At 29.8% G+C, this 24,802-nt stretch overlaps 1 long non-coding RNA gene across 2 annotated transcripts in view; it reads left to right on the top strand.

Moving 5' to 3' along the window:
- The window catches only part of LOC141454243 (uncharacterized), a 136,550-nt gene that overhangs the window by 52,075 nt on the left and 59,673 nt on the right, over positions 1 to 24,802 (top strand). For both annotated transcript variants that reach the window (XR_012458590.1, XR_012458589.1), the window contains exons 2-3: positions 3,467 to 3,504; positions 3,616 to 3,906. This is a non-coding gene — a long non-coding RNA (uncharacterized lncRNA). The remainder of the gene's footprint in view (positions 1 to 3,466; positions 3,505 to 3,615; positions 3,907 to 24,802) is intronic.

Here is a 24,802-nt window from a genome sequence, read left to right as displayed (position 1 = left end):
CCACATCTAAAACCGATGAGAGAGGCCTCCTAGTCTTTGAAAGGAAAATACTGCGGCGAATTTTCGGTCCAGTACGCGTGGGACAGGAATGGAGGCCTCGGACGAATCAGGAGCTGTATGTAATGTATAAAGACATAGATGTGGGTAATTTCATGAAGTTGGCTAGACTTCAGTGGGCTGGGCATGTGGTTAGATTGAGGGACGAGGACATCCCAAAGAAGGTGACGGATGAGCACCTCTATGGAGTTAGGAGAGTTGGGAGGCCGAAGCTGCGCTGGGCGGACGGTGTTGCAGGTGATGCTAGGTCACTATTGAATATCCCCAACTGGAGGGCGGCAGCAAAGAGCAGGACTGACTGGCGGAAACTGGTTGAGGAGGCCAAGACTCAGCAATGAGTTGTAGCGCCGTTGGATGATGATGATTACGAAAAAAAAATTACAGTTATAAAGGAGGGTTTGCCCTATATTACAAAGAAAATTTGGGAATTTTATCTTTTATAGAAAAAGAGGAAAAAAAATTGTCAAAGTTGGGTGTTTTTCAACGTTACGCTTTTTCCTGCAGTTTTTTTGATGATCAACCCTTATACAACTGTCCTATCGGGACAGTTTCAATCCACACAACTCGAAACAGAAGGCTGAATTTTGTGAGAAAAGTGTAAAAAGAAAAACTTGGGAAAGTTTTTCACAATAGATTAATAGTTTTAGATTTTCTCCATATCTAAAATAAAATGTCTACCCTGCTCATAAAAATTAAAAAAATAAATTGAACAGGTCATCGACTTAATTTTTTTTTATTTTATTTTAATGTCCCACACTAAACGGAAATTAGAAAGTTTACGTCTACTCTCCCCACCCCCGCCAACATTCCCCCTTTCGTGGCCGACAAGATCATTCATCTCTTCACCTTTTATCGCTCTTTTGTTATGTCAAAGAAAGATTAGTCTTTCTTTCGTAAATACCAGAAATGTCCAGAATGCTCTTTAAAAACATGTGCTATAACGTTTATGTACAATAGAAATTACTAGGGGTACATTCAGGGACAGTAGTTATAATCAGTATGGAATTTAAAGATTTCACAAGGCGGGATTGGATTCTGTATTTCTTTATGCTCACAAAAATAGTTTTAGATTAAACTTCATACCATACATACGAAGTTCTATTTCCGTTTCCAAAAATTGACCAAATTTTTTTGGAACGAAGTCACGTAAAGAAAAGATCTACTCATTTATATCAGTTTCATTGAACTTGCCTAGACCTAGACATTCATCTACGTGTGCTAAGAAATTACCGGAAATGCCAGATATGCTCAACTATGTACAAGTTGAAGGACCTTATAGCAGGAAATAGTTTTGGAATCACATAAGCTGCTTTCGGTTTCTAGTTTGTAATATTTCTTTTAGCTTGCACGATAAATTATTTGTAATGGAAATAATAACATATTTGAAGTTAACTGTAATACAATATGCTATAATATTATAATATAATTCGAAATGAGTCGAACTCATCTTTTCTAGGCGCCCGCTCTTTTTAAATCTCCCGCCATGCTTTTCCCGCGTTTTGGTTCCCGCCAAAATTCTGTAGCCTCGCATCTTGTAACCTTCATTATGTTTTCATTTCTCTTCTTTCCAGGCTACAGTGCACCAGCGTTCATCGGCAAGAAGAAGAAGCAACAACTGCCTACCTGTATTCTTTACACCACACTTCTCTTCAGCATCAGTTTTTCTCCATCTTCCATCTGCAGGGTTATCTCGGTGCCATTTGTTTTTGCCCTCTTTATGGCCCTCTAGCCCTTTCCGGCCTTGACCCCACTTAGTGTCCAACCTAGACGAGGTGGTGGGGCTTACGCACTAAGGGCACTAGAGATTAACCCTCTCTAATACTCTCGCGTTTTCCGCTTCTGGGTGTAGGCGTCTTCGCGCGCCTACATTATGGTATTATAATATTATAATACAAGTTATAATATACTCTAGGATGTCTATCCCTACTTGTATTGAGTAATTTGAGGTACTAAAGTAAACTAAACTTTAGCACGTACCAACTAATGTGGACTGAGCCGGTCTCGAGATGCACAATATAGTTTGAGGTATTTGTGTGCAGACGCAGAAGGCTTTTTTAATAGTTTAAGTGACATTTTTCTGAAGCCTCTATATAAGCAATTACTTACAACAAAAATTCATACAGTTTGTATTTACTCCAAATTACAATTTCACACACAACTACTCTGTTGAAAGAGTTAAGAATGTGAATAAGCCTTAACAACCCTTTTGAACCCACAAACAGATAATCCTTATATTGGAATTAGGTATTAACCAATACAACTAGGTGCCTTACAAATAAACTTCCCTTAACTGTTAGACTTGGTTTTTCAAAATTTTCTATTGTACCCTATTTGAAACTAAGCAAATGAACCTTTGATTATAAAAATAGTGCTTGTTTATAATATTTCCTAACATTTTCACAAATATTTCAGAGAAATCAGAAGTAAATGTTTAAAGTTCAATTTGTAACCTTTGACTTCCTTATTTTAAGACAGCCTACTTTAAAAAATTGACCACTGGTCCATCTAAAAGAGTTTTCATTGAATTAAACAACACAATACACTAGCATTGCTGAATGCTCGTGAACATGTTTTCTAGCAAAACAAACGTAATTTCTCATACGAAGATAAGAGGAATCCTGGAAAATGATATACCGTTTGAAAGCCCATTAGGCCAGGAAACTTTTACTAAAAAGTGGCCAGCACCTAGGTCTGATAATGATCACATAAGGGCCTAATGAGTTTTCTTCAAAAATTTTCGATTACTTTTATTTTAAGATTAAGGCTGTTTGGAGAATAACTTATGCTTCGAAAATGGTGTCAATTTTTAGAAAATTTATCTGTCTTTCTAACTGTGTCATCAGAATTGAATTCGGACTAAAACTTTCTGAGTAATAACATTTTTATTGCAAAAAAAGTAATGATTTAAGAAAAAAAAATTAGAGTGATGTCACTCAAGAACAGTGGTAAATATGAAGTTGGCTAATACGCCATTGAACTCCACTATAGATGTACTACACACAGTAGGGCCTATGGACTTTACTTACTGGTTTACCCTGTAGTAAACATTTCAGTAGGGAGAACATAATTAGACCCAGAAAGTCCGATAAGTTCACGTACACCTTTATATTGATGACCGAATGGACGGAAACTGAATCTCTGCTATTCATTTGTATTTCTGCGGAACCAAAAACTATGATAAATTATTATATACATTTATACTCGTATTTTTAAAATTCGTTCAAAACTTCAACCTCATATCTCTTTTCGCATTCATCAGATAAATTCTTTACTAAATTGTAGAGAACAGTTATCTGTACAACTGGTATAATTAGCATTTTTCTAATTATAATAGTAAAAGAGATATTCAAGGTTAAATTTTGATGTTTTCGATCAGAGTTTAATATATTTTTTAATATTTCTTTAACAGATGACTAAAATTTAAAGCTGACAGAAAATATTATTTGTGTGAGTGTTAAACCTATTTTTTGGCTTTGATTTAATAAAATCTTGATTGATTAAATAAAATTCCTAATTCACTAATTACACATTTATTAATTTCATTTTATTTTTTTACAGTAAAAAAACAAGTTGGTCACACTGCTTGGATAACCTTTATTTACCAGCTGATCAGCTGGCCAGTTACCGACGGCCATCTTTAACTCGTTGCTCGTGTCTCTTTATTAACATGATATTTTAATTGAATTATAGTAAATACTACTTTATAAATTGCGTATAAGTTATACTTAGTGCGTGATAATGAGTTTTAATGCGAATAGTGTTGTAAATTTTTTTAACTAGTGCCAAGTGCCAAGTGCTGCTAATGGGATTGTGATCTATTGTGATGCTGATGGATATTCCTTAAATAAGGTAAGACTTTATTATCAATTATATTCTTTTATTCTTACATGAAAACTGCATGTTATCATTTGTCGATTAAAAGTTCTAAATTACCATCTTTATTAATTTTGTTTCCCCAAATCGTTTTCAACGCCTTATCGATATATTCCATGATATTTTCAATAGAATAGACATAGGTTCCGAATTGGTTTTCATTGTGTCCCCAAATGAGGAAAATGAGTTATAGAAGGAAAAGATTCTGGTATTTTCAAATTCGTTAAAATTTCAAACATTTATATCTCTTTTTCTATTATACAGATATTTATCAATTCATTACCACATTGTAGAGAAAAGATAGCTCTATACCTGTTGCAAAATTCAATATTATATAAAGCATTAAAGATAGTTAAATACTTGCGGTTTTAAAATTGATTAAAATTTCAAACCATTGCATCTCTGTTCCTATAATTTAAAATTTAATGATTTCATTACCACGTTATAGGGAAATGTGAGCTCTATAACTAGTTGTAACAATACTTAAGGCGTTATAGAAAATTGAAATTTTTGAGTTAATAAAATTCCTTCAAAATTTCAATCACTTATATCTCTTTTCGTATTCATGAAATTTCAATGAATTCTTCAACAAATTGTAGGGAAAAGATAGCTGCATAACTGGTATAATTGACATTATTGTACGTATAATAGTGAATGAGATATAGAAGGTTAAGTTTTTGATGTTTTCGCTTAATACATAGCAATTTCAAACGTTTATATCTCTGGTCCTACTACTCCGATTTCTATGAAATCTTCACTGAATTGTAGAGAAAAGAAAGGTTAAGAAGAAGTGCCAATAGCATTGTTTTCGTTTTAATAGTTTAGGTGATAAAGAACGTTAAAATATTGAGCTTTTCGTATTCGTTCAAAATTTCAATCACTTATATCTCTTTTCGTATTCAACAGATTTCAATGAATTCTTCAACAAATTGTAGGAAAAAGATAGCTGCATAACTGGTATAATTGACATTATTGTACGTATAATAGTAAATGAGATATAGAAGGTTAAGTTTTTGATGTTTTCGCTTAATACATAGCAATTTCAAACGTTTATATCTCTGGTCCTACTACTCCGATTTCTATGAAATCTTCACTGAATTGTAGAGAAAAGAAAGCTTAATAAGAAGTGCCAATAGCATTGTTTTCGTTTTAATAGTTTAGTTGATAAAGAACGTTAAAATATTGAGCTTTTCGTATTCGTTCAAAATTTCAATCACTTATATCTCTTTTCGTATTCATCAGATTTCAAAGAATTCTTCAACAAATTGTAGGAAAAAGATAGCTACATAACTGGTATAATTGACATTATTGTACGTATAATAGTGAATGAGATATAGAAGGTTAAGTTTTTGATGTTTTCCCTTAATGTATTCGAATACATAGTAATTTCAAACGTTTATATCTCTGGTCCTACTTCTCCGATTTCTATGAAATCTTTACTCAATTGTAGAGAAAAGAAGGCTTTATATGAAGTGCCAGTAGCTTCGTTTTTGTTTTAATAGTTTAGGTGATAAAGAGCGTTAAATTATTGACCTTTTCGTATTCGTTCAAAATTTCAATCACTTATATCTCTTTTCGTATTCATCAGATTTCAATGAATTCTTCAACAAATTGTAGGAAAAAGATAGCTGCATGACTGGTATCATTAGCATTATTGTACGTATAATAGTGATTGAGATTTAGAAGGTTAAGTTTTTAATGTTTTCGTTTAATACATAGTAATTTCAAACGTTTATATCTCTGGTCCTACTTCTCCGATTTCTATGAAATCTTTACTCAATTGTAGAGAATAGAAACCTTTATTAGAAGTGACAATAGCATTGTTTTTGTTTTTATTAGTTTAGGTGATAATGAGCGTTAACATATTGACCTTTTCGTATTCGTTCAAAATTTCAATCACTTATATCTCTTTTCGTATTCAACAGATTTCAATGAATTCTTCAACAAATTGTAGGAAAAAGATAGCTGCATAACTGGTATGATTGGCATTATTGTACGTATAATAGTGAATGAGATATAGAAGGTTAAGTTTTTGATGTTTTCGCTTAAAACATAGCAATTTCAAACGTTTATATCTCTGGTCCTACTACTCCGATTTCTATGAAATCTTCACTGAATTGTAGAGAAAAGAAAACTTAATAAGAAGTGCCAATAGCATTGTTTTCGTTTTAATAGTTTAGTTGATAAAGAACGTTAAAATATTGAGCTTTTCGTATTCGTTCAAAATTTCAATCACTTATATCTCTTTTCGTATTCATCAGATTTCAATGAATTCTTCAACAAATTGTAGGAAAAAGATAGCTACATAACTGCTATAATTGACATTATTGTACGTATAATAGTGAATGAGATATAGAAGGTTAAGTTTTTGATGTTTTCCCTTAATGTATTCGAATACATAGTAATTTCAAACGTTTATATCTCTGGTCCTACTTCTCCGATTTCTATGAAATCTTTACTCAATTGTAGAGAATAGAAACCTTTATTAGAAGTGACAATAGCATTGTTTTTGTTTTTATTAGTTTAGGTGACAATGAGCGTTAAAATATTGACCTTTTCGTATTCGTTCAAAATTTCAATCACTTATATCTCTTTTCGTATTCAACAGATTTCAATGAATTCTTCAACAAATTGTAGGAAAAAGATAGCTGCATAACTGGTATAATTGGCATTATTGTACGTATAATAGTGAATGAGATATAGAAGATTAAGTTTTTGATGTTTTCGCTTAAAACATAGCAATTTCAAACGTTTATATCTCTGGTCCTACTACTCCGATTTCTATGAAATCTTCACTGAATTGTAGAGAAAAGAATGCTTTATCAGATGTGTCAATAGCATTGTTTTCGTTTTAATAGTTTAGGTGATAAAGAACGTTAAAATATTGAGCTTTTCGTATTCGTTCAAAATTTCAATCACTTATATCTCTTTTCGTATTCATGAGATTTCAATGAATTCTTCAACAAATTGTAGGGAAAAGATAGCTGCATAACTGGTATAATTGATATTATTGTACGTATAATAGTAAATGAGATATAGAAGGTTAAGTTTTTGATGTTTTCGCTTAATACACAGCAATTTCAAACGTTTATATCTCTGGTCCTACTACTCCGATTTCTATGAAATCTTCACTGAATTGTAGAGAAAAGAAAGGTTAAGAAGAAGTGCCAATAGCATTGTTTTCGTTTTAATAGTTTAGGTGATAAAGAACGTTAAAATATTGAGCTTTTCGTATTCGTTCAAAATTTCAATCACTTATATCTCTTTTCGTATTCAACAGATTTCAATGAATTCTTCAACAAATTGTAGGAAAAAGATAGCTGCATAACTGGTATAATTGACATTATTGTACGTATAATAGTAAATGAGATATAGAAGGTTAAGTTTTTGATGTTTTCGCTTAATACATAGCAATTTCAAACGTTTATATCTCTGGTCCTACTACTCCGATTTCTATGAAATCTTTACTCAATTGTAGAGAATAGAAAGCTTTATACGAAGTGTCAATAGCATTGTTTTTGTTTTAATAGTTTAGGTGATAAAGAGCGTTAAAGTATTGACCTTTTCGTATTCGTTCAAAATTTCAATCACTTATATCTCATTTCGTATTCACCAGATTTCAATGAATTCTTCAACAAATTGTAGGGAAAAGATAGCTGCATAACTGGTATAATTGACATTATTGTACGTATAATAGTGAATGAGATATAGAAGGTTAAGTTTTTGATGTTTTCGCTTAATGTATTCGAATACATAGTAATTTCAAACGTTTATATCTCTGGTCCTACTTCTCCGATTTCTATGAAATCTTTACTCAATTGTAGAGAATAGAAAGCTTTATAAGAAGTGTCAATAGCATTGTTTTTGTTTTTATTAGTTTAGGTGATAAAGAGCGTTAAAATATTGACTTTTTCGTATTCGTTCAAAATTTCTATCACTTATATCTCTTTTCGTATTCATCAGATTTCAATGAATTTTCCACTAAATTGTAGAGAAAAGTTAGCTGTATAACTGGTATAATTGGCCATATATTACGTATAATAGTGAATGAGATATAGAAGGTTAAGTTTTTGATGTTTTCGCTTAATACATAGCAATTTCAAACGTTTATATCTCTGGTCCTACTTCTCCGATTTCTATGAAATCTTCACTGAATTGTAGAGAAAAGAATGCTTTATCAGATGTGTCAATAGCATTGTTTTCGTTTTAATAGTTTAGGTGATAAAGAACGTTAAAATATTGAGCTTTTCGTATTCGTTCAAAATTTCAATCACTTATATCTCTTTTCGTATTCAACAGATTTCAATGAATTCTTCAACAAATTGTAGGAAAAAGATAGCTGCATAACTGGTATAATTGACATTATTGTACGTATAATAGTGAATGAGATATAGAAGGTTAAGTTTTTGATGTTTTCGCTTAGCAATTTCAAACGTTTATATCTCTGGTCCTACTACTCCGATTTCTATGAAATCTTTACTCAATTGTAGAGAATAGAAAGCTTTATACGAAGTGTCAATAGCATTGTTTTTGTTTTAATAGTTTAGGTGATAAAGAGCGTTAAAATATTGACCTTTTCGTATTCGTTCAAAATTTCAATCACTTATATCTCATTTCGTATTCAACAGATTTCAATGAATTCTTCAACAAATTGTAGGGAAAAGATAGCTGCATAACTGGTATAATTGACATTATTGTACGTATAATAGTGAATGAGATATAGAAGGTTAAGTTTTTGATGTTTTCGCTTAATACATAGCAATTTCAAACGTTTATATCTTTGGTCCTACTACTCCGATTTCTATGAAATCTTCACTGAATTGTAGAGAAAAGAAAGCTTAAGAAGAAGTGCCAATAGCATTGTTTTCGTTTTAATAGTTTAGGTGATAAAGAACGTTAAAATATTGAGCTTTTCGTATTCGTTCAAAATTTCAATCACTTATATCTCTTTTCGTATTCAACAGATTTCAATGAATTCTTCAACAAATTGTAGGAAAAAGATAGCTGCATAACTGGTATAATTGACATTATTGTACGTATAATAGTAAATGAGATATAGAAGGTTAAGTTTTTGATGTTTTCGCTTAATACATAGCAATTTCAAACGTTTATATCTCTGGTCCTACTACTCCGATTTCTATGAAATCTTCACTGAATTGTAGAGAAAAGAAAGCTTAATAAGAAGTGCCAATAGCATTGTTTTCGTTTTAATAGTTTAGTTGATAAAGAACGTTAAAATATTGAGCTTTTCGTATTCGTTCAAAATTTCAATCACTTATATCTCTTTTCGTATTCATCAGATTTCAATGAATTCTTCAACAAATTGTAGGAAAAAGATAGCTACATAACTGCTATAATTGACATTATTGTACGTATAATAGTGAATGAGATATAGAAGGTTAAGTTTTTGATGTTTTCCCTTAATGTATTCGAATACATAGTAATTTCAAACGTTTATATCTCTGGTCCTACTTCTCCGATTTCTATGAAATCTTTACTCAATTGTAGAGAATAGAAACCTTTATTAGAAGTGACAATAGCATTGTTTTTGTTTTTATTAGTTTAGGTGACAATGAGCGTTAAAATATTGACCTTTTCGTATTCGTTCAAAATTTCAATCACTTATATCTCTTTTCGTATTCAACAGATTTCAATGAATTCTTCAACAAATTGTAGGAAAAAGATAGCTGCATAACTGGTATAATTGGCATTATTGTACGTATAATAGTGAATGAGATATAGAAGATTAAGTTTTTGATGTTTTCGCTTAAAACATAGCAATTTCAAACGTTTATATCTCTGGTCCTACTACTCCGATTTCTATGAAATCTTCACTGAATTGTAGAGAAAAGAATGCTTTATCAGATGTGTCAATAGCATTGTTTTCGTTTTAATAGTTTAGGTGATAAAGAACGTTAAAATATTGAGCTTTTCGTATTCGTTCAAAATTTCAATCACTTATATCTCTTTTCGTATTCATGAGATTTCAATGAATTCTTCAACAAATTGTAGGGAAAAGATAGCTGCATAACTGGTATAATTGATATTATTGTACGTATAATAGTAAATGAGATATAGAAGGTTAAGTTTTTGATGTTTTCGCTTAATACACAGCAATTTCAAACGTTTATATCTCTGGTCCTACTACTCCGATTTCTATGAAATCTTCACTGAATTGTAGAGAAAAGAAAGGTTAAGAAGAAGTGCCAATAGCATTGTTTTCGTTTTAATAGTTTAGGTGATAAAGAACGTTAAAATATTGAGCTTTTCGTATTCGTTCAAAATTTCAATCACTTATATCTCTTTTCGTATTCAACAGATTTCAATGAATTCTTCAACAAATTGTAGGAAAAAGATAGCTGCATAACTGGTATAATTGACATTATTGTACGTATAATAGTAAATGAGATATAGAAGGTTAAGTTTTTGATGTTTTCGCTTAATACATAGCAATTTCAAACGTTTATATCTCTGGTCCTACTACTCCGATTTCTATGAAATCTTTACTCAATTGTAGAGAATAGAAAGCTTTATACGAAGTGTCAATAGCATTGTTTTTGTTTTAATAGTTTAGGTGATAAAGAGCGTTAAAGTATTGACCTTTTCGTATTCGTTCAAAATTTCAATCACTTATATCTCATTTCGTATTCACCAGATTTCAATGAATTCTTCAACAAATTGTAGGGAAAAGATAGCTGCATAACTGGTATAATTGACATTATTGTACGTATAATAGTGAATGAGATATAGAAGGTTAAGTTTTTGATGTTTTCGCTTAATGTATTCGAATACATAGTAATTTCAAACGTTTATATCTCTGGTCCTACTTCTCCGATTTCTATGAAATCTTTACTCAATTGTAGAGAATAGAAAGCTTTATAAGAAGTGTCAATAGCATTGTTTTTGTTTTTATTAGTTTAGGTGATAAAGAGCGTTAAAATATTGACTTTTTCGTATTCGTTCAAAATTTCTATCACTTATATCTCTTTTCGTATTCATCAGATTTCAATGAATTTTCCACTAAATTGTAGAGAAAAGTTAGCTGTATAACTGGTATAATTGGCCATATATTACGTATAATAGTGAATGAGATATAGAAGGTTAAGTTTTTGATGTTTTCGCTTAATACATAGCAATTTCAAACGTTTATATCTCTGGTCCTACTTCTCCGATTTCTATGAAATCTTCACTGAATTGTAGAGAAAAGAATGCTTTATCAGATGTGTCAATAGCATTGTTTTCGTTTTAATAGTTTAGGTGATAAAGAACGTTAAAATATTGAGCTTTTCGTATTCGTTCAAAATTTCAATCACTTATATCTCTTTTCGTATTCAACAGATTTCAATGAATTCTTCAACAAATTGTAGGAAAAAGATAGCTGCATAACTGGTATAATTGACATTATTGTACGTATAATAGTGAATGAGATATAGAAGGTTAAGTTTTTGATGTTTTCGCTTAGCAATTTCAAACGTTTATATCTCTGGTCCTACTACTCCGATTTCTATGAAATCTTTACTCAATTGTAGAGAATAGAAAGCTTTATACGAAGTGTCAATAGCATTGTTTTTGTTTTAATAGTTTAGGTGATAAAGAGCGTTAAAATATTGACCTTTTCGTATTCGTTCAAAATTTCAATCACTTATATCTCATTTCGTATTCAACAGATTTCAATGAATTCTTCAACAAATTGTAGGGAAAAGATAGCTGCATAACTGGTATAATTGACATTATTGTACGTATAATAGTGAATGAGATATAGAAGGTTAAGTTTTTGATGTTTTCGCTTAATACATAGCAATTTCAAACGTTTATATCTTTGGTCCTACTACTCCGATTTCTATGAAATCTTCACTGAATTGTAGAGAAAAGAAAGCTTAATAAGAAGTGCCAATAGCATTGTTTTCGTTTAAATAGTTTAGGTGATAAAGAAGTTAAAATATTGAGCTTTTCGTATTCGTTCAAAATTTCAATCACTTATATGTCTTTTCGTATTTATCAGAATTCAATAAATTCTTCAACAAATTGTAGGAAAAAGATAGCTGCATAACTGGTATAATTGACATTATTGTACGTATAATAGTGAATGAGATATAGAAGGTTAAGTTTTTGATGTTTTCGCTTAATACATAGCAATTTCAAACGTTTATACCTCTGGTCCTACTACTCAGATTTCTTTGAAATCTTTACTCAATTGTAGAGAATAAAAAGCTTTATAAGAAGTGTCAATAGCATTGTTTTTTTTTTAATAGTTTAGGTGATAAAGAGCGTTAAAATATTGACCTTTTCGTATTCGTTCAAGATTTCAATCTTTTATATCTCTTTTCGTATTCATGAGATTTCAATGAATTCTTCAACAAATTGTACGAAAAAGATAGCTGCATAACTGGTGTCATTGGCATTATTCTACGTATAATAATGAATGAGATATAGAAGGTTAAGTTTTTGATGTTTTCGCTTAATACATAGCAATTTCAAACTTTTATATCTCTGGTCCTACTACTCCGATTTCTATGAAATCTTTACTTAATTGTAGAGAGTAGAAAGCTTTATAAGAAGTGTCAATAGCATTGTTTTTGTTTTAATAGTTTAGGTGATAAGGAGCGTTAAAATATTAACCTTTTCGTATTCGTTCAAAATTTCAATCACTTATATCTCATTTCGTATTCAGCAGATTTCAATGAATTCTTCAACAAATTGTAGGGAAAAGATAGCTGCATAACTGGTATATGTGACGTTATTGTACGTATAATAGTGAATGAGATATAGAAGGTTAAGTTTTTGATGTTTTCGCTTAATACATAGCAATTTCAAACGTTTATATCTCTGGTCCTACTTCTCCGATTTCTATGAAATCTTCACTGAATTGTAGAGAAAAGAATGCTTTATCAGATGTGTCAATAGCATTGTTTTCGTTTTAATAGTTTAGGTGATAAAGAACGTTAAAATATTGAGCTTTTCGTATTCGTTCAAAATTTCAATCACTTATATCTCTTTTCGTATTCAACAGATTTCAATGAATTCTTCAACAAATTGTAGGAAAAAGATAGCTGCATAACTGGTATAATTGACATTATTGTACGTATAATAGTGAATGAGATATAGAAGGTTAAGTTTTTGATGTTTTCGCTTAATGTATTCGAATACATAGCAATTTCAAACGTTTATATCTCTGGTCCTACTACTCCGATTTCTATGAAATCTTCACTGAATTGTAGAGAAAAAAAAGCTTAATAAGAAGTGCCAATAGCATTGTTTTTGTTTTAATAGCTTTTTTAGATAAAGAACGTTAAAATGTTGACCTTTTCGTATTCGTTCAAAATTTCAATCACTTATATCTCTTTTCGTATTCATCAGATTTCAATGAATTTTCCACTAAATTGTAGAGAAAAGTTAGCTGTATAACTGGTATAATTGGCCATATATTACGTATAATAGTGAATGAGATATAGAAGGTTAAGTTTTTGATGTTTTCGCTTAATACATAGCAATTTCAAACGTTTATATCTCTGGTCCTACTACTCCGATTTCTATGAAATCTTCACTGAATTGTAGAGAAAAGAATGCTTTATCAGATGTGTCAATAGCATTGTTTTCGTTTTAATAGTTTAGGTGATAAAGAACGTTAAAATATTGAGCTTTTCGTATTCTTTCAAAATTTCAATCACTTATATCTCTTTTCGTATTCAACAGATTTCAATGAATTCTTCAACAAATTGTAGGAAAAAGATAGCTGCATAACTGGTATAATTGACATTATTGTACGTATAATAGTGAATGAGATATAGAAGGTTAAGTTTTTGATGTTTTCGCTTAATACATAGCAATTTCAAACGTTTATATCTTTGGTCCTACTACTCCGATTTCTATGAAATCTTCACTGAATTGTAGAGAAAAGAAAGCTTAATAAGAAGTGCCAATAGCATTGTTTTCGTTTAAATAGTTTAGGTGATAAAGAAGTTAAAATATTGAGCTTTTCGTATTCGTTCAAAATTTCAATCACTTATATGTCTTTTCGTATTTATCAGAATTCAATAAATTCTTCAACAAATTGTAGGAAAAAGATAGCTGCATAACTGGTATAATTGACATTATTGTACGTATAATAGTGAATGAGATATAGAAGGTTAAGTTTTTGATGTTTTCGCTTAATACATAGCAATTTCAAACGTTTATACCTCTGGTCCTACTACTCAGATTTCATTGAAATCTTTACTCAATTGTAGAGAATAAAAAGCTTTATAAGAAGTGTCAATAGCATTGTTTTTTTTTTAATAGTTTAGGTGATAAAGAGCGTTAAAATATTGACCTTTTCGTATTCGTTCAAGATTTCAATCTTTTATATCTCTTTTCGTATTCATGAGATTTCAATGAATTCTTCAACAAATTGTAGGGAAAAGATAGCTGCATAACTGGTGTCATTGGCATTATTCTACGTATAATAATGAATGAGATATAGAAGGTTAAGTTTTTGATGTTTTCGCTTAATACATAGCAATTTCAAACTTTTATATCTCTGGTCCTACTACTCCGATTTCTATGAAATCTTTACTTAATTGTAGAGAGTAGAAAGCTTTATAAGAAGTGTCAATAGCATTGTTTTTGTTTTAATAGTTTAGGTGATAAGGAGCGTTAAAATATTAACCTTTTCGTATTCGTTCAAAATTTCAATCACTTATATCTCATTTCGTATTCAGCAGATTTCAATGAATTCTTCAACAAATTGTAGGGAAAAGATAGCTGCATAACTGGTATATGTGACGTTATTGTACGTATAATAGTGAATGAGATATAGAAGGTTAAGTTTTTGATGTTTTCGCTTAATACATAGCAATTTCAAACGTTTATATCTCTGGTCCTACTTCTCCGATTTCTATGAAATCTTCACTGAATTGTAGAGAAAAGAATGCTTTATCAGATGTGTCAATAGCATTGTTTTCGTTTTAATAGTTTAGGTGATAAAGAACGTTAAAATATTGAGCTTTTCGTATTCGTTCAAAATTTCAATCACTTATATCTCTTTTCGTATTCAACAGATTTCAATGAATTCTTCAACAAATTGTAGGAAAAAGATAGCTGCATAACTGGTATAATTGACATTATTGTACGTATAATAGTGAATGAGATATAGAAGGTTAAGTTTTTGATGTTTTCGCTTAGCAATTTCAAACGTTTATATCTCTGGTCCTACTACTCCGATTTCTATGAAATCTTTACTCAATTGTAGAGAATAGAAAGCTTTATACGAAGTGTCAATAGCATTGTTTTTGTTTTAATAGTTTAGGTGATAAAGAGCGTTAAAATATTGACCTTTTCGTATTCGTTCAAAATTTCAATCACTTATATCTCATTTCGTATTCAACAGATTTCAATGAATTCTTCAACAAATTGTAGGGAAAAGATAGCTGCATAACTGGTATAATTGACATTATTGTACGTATAATAGTGAATGAGATATAGAAGGTTAAGTTTATGATGTTTTCGCTTAATACATAGCAATTTCAAACGTTTATATCTCTGGTCCTACTACTCCGATTTCTATGAAATCTTTACTCAATTGTAGAGAATAGAAAGCTTTATACGAAGTGTCAATAGCATTGCTATTGTTTTAATAGTTTAGGTGATAAAGAGCGTTAAACTATTGACCATTTCGTATTCGTTCAAAATTTCAATCACTTATATCTCTTTTCGTATTCAACAGATTTCAATGAATTCTTCAACAAATTGTAGGAAAAAGATAGCTGCATAACTGGTATAATTGACATTAATGTACGTATAATAGTGAATGAGATATAGAAGGTTAAGTTTTTGATGTTTTCGCTTAATACATAGCAATTTCAAACGTTTATATCTTTGGTCCTACTACTCCGATTTCTATGAAATCTTCACTGAATTGTAGAGAAAAGAAAGCTTAATAAGAAGTGCCAATAGCATTGTTTTCGTTTAAATAGTTTAGGTGATAAAGAACGTTAAAATATTGAGCTTTTCGTATTCGTTCAAAATTTCAATCACTTATATGTCTTTTCGTATTTATCAGAATTCAATAAATTCTTCAACAAATTGTAGGAAAAAGATAGCTGCATAACTGGAATAATTGACATTATTGTACGTATAATAGTGAATGAGATATAGAAGGTTAAGTTTTTGATGTTTTCGCTTAATACATAGCAATTTCAAACGTTTATACCTCTGGTCCTACTACTCAGATTTCTTTGAAATCTTTACTCAATTGTAGAGAATAAAAAGCTTTATAAGAAGTGTCAATAGCATTGTTTTTTTTTTAATAGTTTAGGTGATAAAGAGCGTTAAAATATTGACCTTTTCGTATTCGTTCAAGATTTCAATCTTTTATATCTCTTTTCGTATTCATGAGATTTCAATGAATTCTTCAACAAATTGTAGGGAAAAGATAGCTGCATAACTGGTGTCATTGGCATTATTGTACGTATAATAGTGAATGAGATATAGAAGGTTAAGTTTTTGATGTTTTCGCTTAATACATAGCAATTTCAAACGTTTATATCTCTGGTCCTACTTCTCCGATTTCTATGAAATCTTCACTGAATTGTAGAGAAAAGAATGCTTTATCAGATGTGTCAATAGCATTGTTTTCGTTTTAATAGTTTAGGTGATAAAGAACGTTAAAATATTGAGCTTTTCGTATTCGTTCAAAATTTCAATCACTTATATCTCTTTTCGTATTCAACAGATTTCAATGAATTCTTCAACAAATTGTAGGAAAAAGATAGCTGCATAACTGGTATAATTGACATTATTGTACGTATAATAGTGAATGAGATATAGAAGGTTAAGTTTTTGATGTTTTCGCTTAGCAATTTCAAACGTTTATATCTCTGGTCCTACTACTCCGATTTCTATGAAATCTTTACTCAATTGTAGAGAATAGAAAGCTTTATACGAAGTGTCAATAGCATTGTTTTTGTTTTAATAGTTTAGGTGATAAAGAGCTTTAAAATATTGACCTTTTCGTATTCGTTCAAAATTTCAATCACTTATATCTCATTTCGTATTCAACAGATTTCAATGAATTCTTCAACAAATTGTAGGGAAAAGATAGCTGCATAACTGGTATAATTGACATTATTGTACGTATAATAGTGAATGAGATATAGAAGGTTAAGTTTTTGATGTTTTCGCTTAATACATAGCAATTTCAAACGTTTATATCTCTGGTCCTACTACTCCGATTTCTATGAAATCTTTACTCAATTGTAGAGAATAGAAAGCTTTATACGAAGTGTCAATAGCATTGCTTTTGTTTTAATAGTTTAGGTGATAAAGAGCGTTAAACTATTGACCATTTCGTATTCGTTCAAAATTTCAATCACTTATATCTCTTTTCGTATTCAACAGATTTCAATGAATTCTTCAACAAATTGTAGGAAAAAGATAGCTGCATAACTGGTATAATTGACATTATTGTACGTATAATAGTGAATGAGATATAGAAGGTTAAGTTTTTGATGTTTTCGCTTAATACATAGCAATTTCAAACGTTTATATCTTTGGTCCTACTACTCCGATTTCTATGAAATCTTCACTGAATTGTAGAGAAAAAAAAGCTTAATAAGAAGTGCCAATAGCATTGTTTTCGTTTAAATAGTTTAGGTGATAAAGAACGTTAAAATATTGAGCTTTTCGTATTCGTTCAAAATTTCAATCACTTATATGTCTTTTCGTATTTATCAGAATTCAATAAATTCTTCAACAAATTGTAGGAAAAAGATAGCTGCATAACTGGTATAATTGACATTATTGTACGTATAATAGTGAATGAGATATAGAAGGTTAAGTTTTTGATGTTTTCGCTTAATACATAGCAATTTCAAACGTTTATACCTCTGGTCCTACTACTCAGATTTCTTTGAAATCTTTACTCAATTGTAGAGAATAAAAAGCTTTATAAGAAGTGTCAATAGCATTGTTTTTTTTTAATAGTTTAGGTGATAAAGAGCGTTAAAATATTGACCTTTTCGTATTCGTTCAAGATTTCAATCTTTTATATCTCTTTTCGTATTCATGAGATTTCAATGAATTCTTCAACAAATTGTAGGGAAAAGATAGCTGCATAACTGGTGTCATTGGCATTATTCTACGTATAATAATGAATGAGATATAGAAGGTTAAGTTTTTGATGTTTTCGCTTAATACATAGCAATTTCAAACTTTTATATCTCTGGTCCTACTACTCCGATTTCTATGAAATCTTTACTTAATTGTAGAGAGTAGAAAGCTTTATAAGAAGTGTCAATAGCATTGTTTTTGTTTTAATAGTTTAGGTGATAAAGAGCGTTAAAATATTAACCTTTTCGTATTCGTTCAAAATTTCAATCACTTATATCTCATTTCGTATTCAGCAGATTTCAATGAATTCTTCAACAAATTGTAGGGAAAAGATAGCTGCATAACTGGTATATGTGACGTTATTGTACGTATAATAGTGAATGAGATATAGAAGGTTAAGTTTTTGATGTTTTCGCTTAATACATAGCAATTTCAAACGTTTATATCTCTGGTCCTACTTCTCCGATTTCTATGAAATCTTCACTGAATTGTAGAGAAAAGAATGCTTTATCAGATGTGTCAATAGCATTGTTTTCGTTTTAATAGTTTAGGTGATAAAGAACGTTAAAATATTGAGCTTTTCGTATTCGTTCAAAATTTCAATCACTTATATCTCTTTTCGTATTCAACAGATTTCAATGAATTCTTCAACAAATTGTAGGAAAAAGATAGCTGCATAACTGGTATAATTGGCATTATTGTACGTATAATAGTGAATGAGATATAGAAGGTTAAGTTTTTGATGTTTTCGCTTAATACATAGCAATTTCAAACGTTTATATCTCAAGTCCTACTACTCCGATTTCTATGAAATCTTCACTGAATTGTAGAGAAAAGAAAGGTTAAGAAGAAGTGCCAATAGCATTGTTTTCGTTTTAATATTTTAGGTGATAAAGAACGTTAAAATATTGAGCTTTTCGTATTCGTTCAAAATTTCAATCACTTATATCTCTTTTCGTATTCAACAGATTTCAATGAATTCTTCAACAAATTGTAGGAAAAAGATAGCTGCATAACTGGTATAATTGACATTATTGTACGTATATTAGTGAATGAGATATAGAAGGTTAAGTTTTTGATGTTTTCGCTTAATACATAGCAATTTCAAACGTTTATATCTCTGGTCCTACTACTCCGATTTCTATGAAATCTTCACTGAATTGTAGAGAAAAGAAAGCTTAATAAGAAATGCCAATAGCATTGTTTTTGTTTTAATAGCTTTTTTAGATAAAGAACGTTAAAATGTTGACCTTTTCGTATTCGTTCAAAATTTCAATCACTTATATCTCTTTTCGTATTCATCAGATTTCAATGAATTTTCCACTAAATTGTAGAGAAAAATTAGCTGTATAACTGGTATAATTGGCCATATATTACGTATAATAGTGAATGAGATATAGAAGGTTAGGTTTTTGATGTTTTCGCTTAATACATAGCAATTTCAAACGTTTATATCTCTGGTCCTACTTCTCCGATTTCTATGAAATCTTTACTCAATTGTAGAGAATAGAATGCTTTATAAGAAGTGTCAATAGCATTGTTTTTGTTTTAATAGTTTAGGTGATAAAGAACGTTAAAATATTGAGCTTTTCGTATTCGTTCAAAATTTCAATCACTTATATCTCTTTTCGTATTCAACAGATTTCAATGAATTCTTCAACAAATTGTAGGAAAAAGATAGCTGCATAACTAGTATAATTGACATTATTGTACGTATAATAGTGAATGAGATATAGAAGGTTAAGTTTTTGATGTTTTCGCTTAATACATAGCAATTTCAAACGTTTATATCTCTGGTCCTACTACTCCGATTTCTATGAAATCTTTACTCAATTGTAGAGAATAGAAAGCTTTATACGAAGTGTCAATAGCATTGCTTTTGTTTTAATAGTTTAGGTGATAAAGAGCGTTAAACTATTGACCATTTCGTATTCGTTCAAAATTTCAATCACTTATATCTCTTTTCGTATTCAACAGATTTCAATGAATTCTTCAAAAAATTGTAGGGAAAAGATAGCTGCATAACTGGTATAATTGGCATTATTGTACGTATAATAGTGAATGAGATATAGAAGGTTAAGTTTTTGATGTTTTCGCTTAATACATAGCAATTTCAAACGTTTATATCTCAAGTCCTACTACTCCGATTTCTATGAAATCTTCACTGAATTGTAGAGAAAAGAAAGGTTAAGAAGAAGTGCCAATAGCATTGTTTTCGTTTTAATAGTTTAGGTGATAAAGAACGTTAAAATATTGAGCTTTTCGTATTCGTTCAAAATTTCAATCACTTATATCACTTTTCGTATTCAACAGATTTCAATGAATTCTTCAACAAATTGTAGGAAAAAGATAGCTGCATAACTGGTATAATTGACATTATTGTACGTATATTAGTGAATGAGATATAGAAGGTTAAGTTTTTGATGTTTTCGCTTAATACATAGCAATTTCAAACGTTTATATCTCTGGTCCTACTACTCCGATTTCTATGAAATCTTCACTGAATTGTAGAGAAAAGAAAGCTTAATAAGAAATGCCAATAGCATTGTTTTTGTTTTAATAGCTTTTTTAGATAAAGAACGTTAAAATGTTGACCTTTTCGTATTCGTTCAAAATTTCAATCACTTATATCTCTTTTCGTATTCATCAGATTTCAATGAATTTTCCACTAAATTGTAGAGAAAAATTAGCTGTATAACTGATATAATTGGCCATATATTACGTATAATAGTGAATGAGATATAGAAGGTTAGGTTTTTGATGTTTTCGCTTAATACATAGCAATTTCAAACGTTTATATCTCTGGTCCTACTTCTCCGATTTCTATGAAATCTTTACTCAATTGTAGAGAATAGAATGCTTTATAAGAAGTGTCAATAGCATTGTTTTTGTTTTAATAGTTTAGGTGATAAAGAACGTTAAAATATTGAGCTTTTCGTATTCGTTCAAAATTTCAATCACTTATATCTCTTTTCGTATTCAACAGATTTCAATGAATTCTTCAACAAATTGTAGGAAAAAGATAGCTGCATAACTAGTATAATTGACATTATTGTACGTATATTAGTGATTGAGATATAGAAGGTTAAGTTTTTGATGTTTTCGCTTAATACATAGCAATTTCAAACGTTTATATCTCTGGTCCTACTACTCCGATTTCTATGAAATCTTCACTGAATTGTAAAGAAAAGAAAGCTTAATAAGAAGTGCCAATAGCATTGTTTTTGTTTTAATAGCTTTTTTAGATAAAGAACGTTAAAATATTGACCTTTTCGTATTCGTTCAAAATTTCAATCACTTATATCTCTTTTCGTATTCATCAGATTTCAATGAATTTCCCACTAAATTGTAGAGAAAAGTTAGCTGTATAACTGGTATAATTGGCCATATATTACGTATAATAGTGAATGAGATATAGAAGGTTAAGTTTTTGATGTTTTCGCTTAATACATAGCAACTTCAAACGTTTATATCTCTGGTCCTACTACTCAGATTTCTTTGAAATCTTCACTGAATTGTAAAGAAAAGAAGGCTTTATAAGAAGTGCCAGTAGCTTAGTTTTTGTTTTAATAGCTTTTTTAGATAAAGAACGTTAAAATGTTGACTATTTCGTATTCGTTCAAAATTTCAATCTTTTATATCTCTTTTCGTATTCATGAGATTTCAATGAATTCTTCAACAAATTGTAGGGAAAAGATAGCTGCATAACTGGTGTCATTGGCATTATTCTACGTATAATAGTGAATGAGATATAGAAGGTTAAGTTTTTGATGTTTTCGCTTAATACATAGCAATTTCAAACGTTTATACCTCTGGTCCTACTACTCCGATTTCTATGAAATCTTTACTTAATTGTAGAGAGTAGAAAGCTTTATAAGAAGTGTCAATAGCTTAATTTTTGTTTTAATAGCTTTTTTAGATAAAGAACGTTAAAATATTGACCTTTTCGTATTCGATCAAAATTTCAATCACTTATATTTCTTTTCGTATTCATCAGATTTCAATGAATTTTGCACTAAATTGTAGAGAAAAATTAGCTGTATAACTGGTATAATTGGCCATATATTACGTATAATAGTGAATGAGATATAGAAGGTTAGGTTTTTGATGTTTTCGCTTAATACATAGCAATTTCAAACGTTTATATCTCTGGTACTACTTCTCCGATTTCTATGAAATCTTTACTCAATTGTAGAGAATAGAATGCTTTATAAGAAGTGTCAATAGCATTGTTTTTGTTTTAATAGTTTAGGTGATAAAGAGCGTTAAATTATTTACCTTTTCGTATTCGTTCAAAAATCAATCACTTATATCTCTTTTCGTATTCATCAGATTTCAATGAATTTCCCACTAAATTGTAGAGAAAAGTTAGCTGTATAACTGGTATAATTGGCCATATATTACGTATAATAGTGAATGAGATATAGAAGGTTAAGTTTTTGATGTTTTCGCTTAATACATAGCAATTTCAAACGTTTATATCTCTGGTCCTACTACTCCGATTTCTATGAAATCTTCACTGAATTGTAAAGAAAAGAAAGCTTAATAAGAAGTGCCAATAGCATTGTTTTTGTTTTAATAGCTTTTTTAGATAAAGAACGTTAAAATATTGACCTTTTCGTATTCGTTCAAAAATCAATCACTTATATCTCTTTTCGTATTCATCAGATTTCAATGAATTTCCCACTAAATTGTAGAGAAAAGTTAGCTGTATAACTGGTATAATTGGCCATATATTACGTATAATAGTGAATGAGATATAGAAGGTTAAGTTTTTGATGTTTTCGCTTAATACATAGCAACTTCAAACGTTTATATCTCTGGTCCTACTACTCAGATTTCTTTGAAATCTTCACTGAATTGTAGAGAAAAGAAGGCTTTATAAGAAGTGCCAGTAGCTTAGTTTTTGTTTTAATAGCTTTTTTAGATAAAGAACGTTAAAATGTTGACCTTTTCGTATTCGTTCAAAATTTCAATCTTTTATATCTCTTTTCGTATTCATGAGATTTCAATGAATTCTTCAACAAATTGTAGGGAAAAGATAGCTGCATAACTGGTGTCATTGGCATTATTCTACGTATAATAGTGAATGAGATATAGAAGGTTAAGTTTTTGATGTTTTCGCTTAATACATAGCAATTTCAAACGTTTATACCTCTGGTCCTACTACTCCGATTTCTATGAAATCTTTACTTAATTGTAGAGAGTAGAAAGCTTTATAAGAAGTGTCAATAGCTTAATTTTTGTTTTAATAGCTTTTTTAGATAAAGAACGTTAAAATATTGACCTTTTCGTATTCGATCAAAATTTCAATCACTTATATTTCTTTTCGTATTCATCAGATTTCAATGAATTTTCCACTAAATTGTAGAGAAAAATTAGCTGTATAACTGGTATAATTGGCCATATATTACGTATAATAGTGAATGAGATATAGAAGGTTAGGTTTTTGATGTTTTCGCTTAATACATAGCAATTTCAAACGTTTATATCTCTGGTCCTACTTCTCCGATTTCTATGAAATCTTTACTCAATTGTAGAGAATAGAATGCTTTATAAGAAGTGTCAATAGCATTGTTTTTGATTTAATAGTTTAGGTGATAAAGAGCGTTAAAATATTGACCTTTTCGTATTCGTTCAAAATTTCAATCACTTATATCTCTTTTCGTATTCATCAGATTTCAATGAATTTTCCACTAAATTGTAGAGAAAGGTTAGCTGTATAACTGGTATAATTGGCCATATATTACGTATAATAGTGAATGAGATATAGAAGGTTAAGTTTTTGATGTTTTCGCTTAATACATAGCAATTTCAAACGTTTATATCTCTGGTCCTACTACTCCGATTTCTATGAAATCTTCACTGAATTGTAGAGAAAAGAAAGCTTAATAAGAAGTGCCAATAGCATTGTTTTCGTTTTAATAGTTTAGGTGATAATGAATGTTAAAATATTGAGCTTTTCGTATTCGTTCAAAATTTCAATCACTTATATGTCTTTTCGTATTCATCAGATTTCAATAAATTCTTCAACAAATTGTAGGAAAAAGATAGCTGCATAACTGGTATAATTGACATTATTGTACGTATAATAGTGAATGAGATATAGAAGGTTAAGTTTTTGATGTTTTCGCTTAATACATAGCAATTTCAAACGTTTATATCTCTGGTCCTACTACTCAGATTTCTTTGAAATCTTCACTGAATTGTAGAGAAAAGAAGGCTTTATAAGAAGTTCCAGTAGCTTAGTTTTTGTTTTAATAGCTTTTTTAGATAAAGAACGTTAAAATGTTGACCTTTTCGTATTCGTTCAAAATTTCAATCTTTCATATCTCTTTTCGTATTCATGAGATTTCAATGAATTCTTCAACAAATTGTAGGGAAAAGATAGCTGCATAACTGGTGTCATTGGCATTATTCTACGTATAATAGTGAATGAGATATAGAAGGTTAAGTTTTTGATGTTTTCGCTTAATACATAGCAATTTCAAACGTTTATATCTCTGGTCCTACTACTCCGATTTCTATGAAATCTTTACTTAATTGTAGAGAGTAGATAGCTTTATGAGAAGTTCCAGTAGCTTAGTTTTTGTTTTAATAGCTTTTTTAGATAAAGAACGTTAAAATGTTGACCTTTTCGTATTCGTTCAAAATTTCAATCTTTCATATCTCTTTTCGTATTCATGAGATTTCAATGAATTCTTCAACAAATTGTAGGGAAAAGATAGCTGCATAACTGGTGTCATTGGCATTATTCTACGTATAATAGTGAATGAGATATAGAAGG

This window comes from Rhodnius prolixus, unplaced genomic scaffold (genome assembly GCF_049639745.1).
Source record: "Rhodnius prolixus isolate KJV_2025 unplaced genomic scaffold, Rpr scaffold_9, whole genome shotgun sequence".
Lineage (NCBI taxonomy): Eukaryota > Metazoa > Arthropoda > Insecta > Hemiptera > Reduviidae > Rhodnius > Rhodnius prolixus.
Note: the sequence above shows the minus strand (reverse complement) of the source record. Positions and strands in the feature narration are given on the sequence as shown.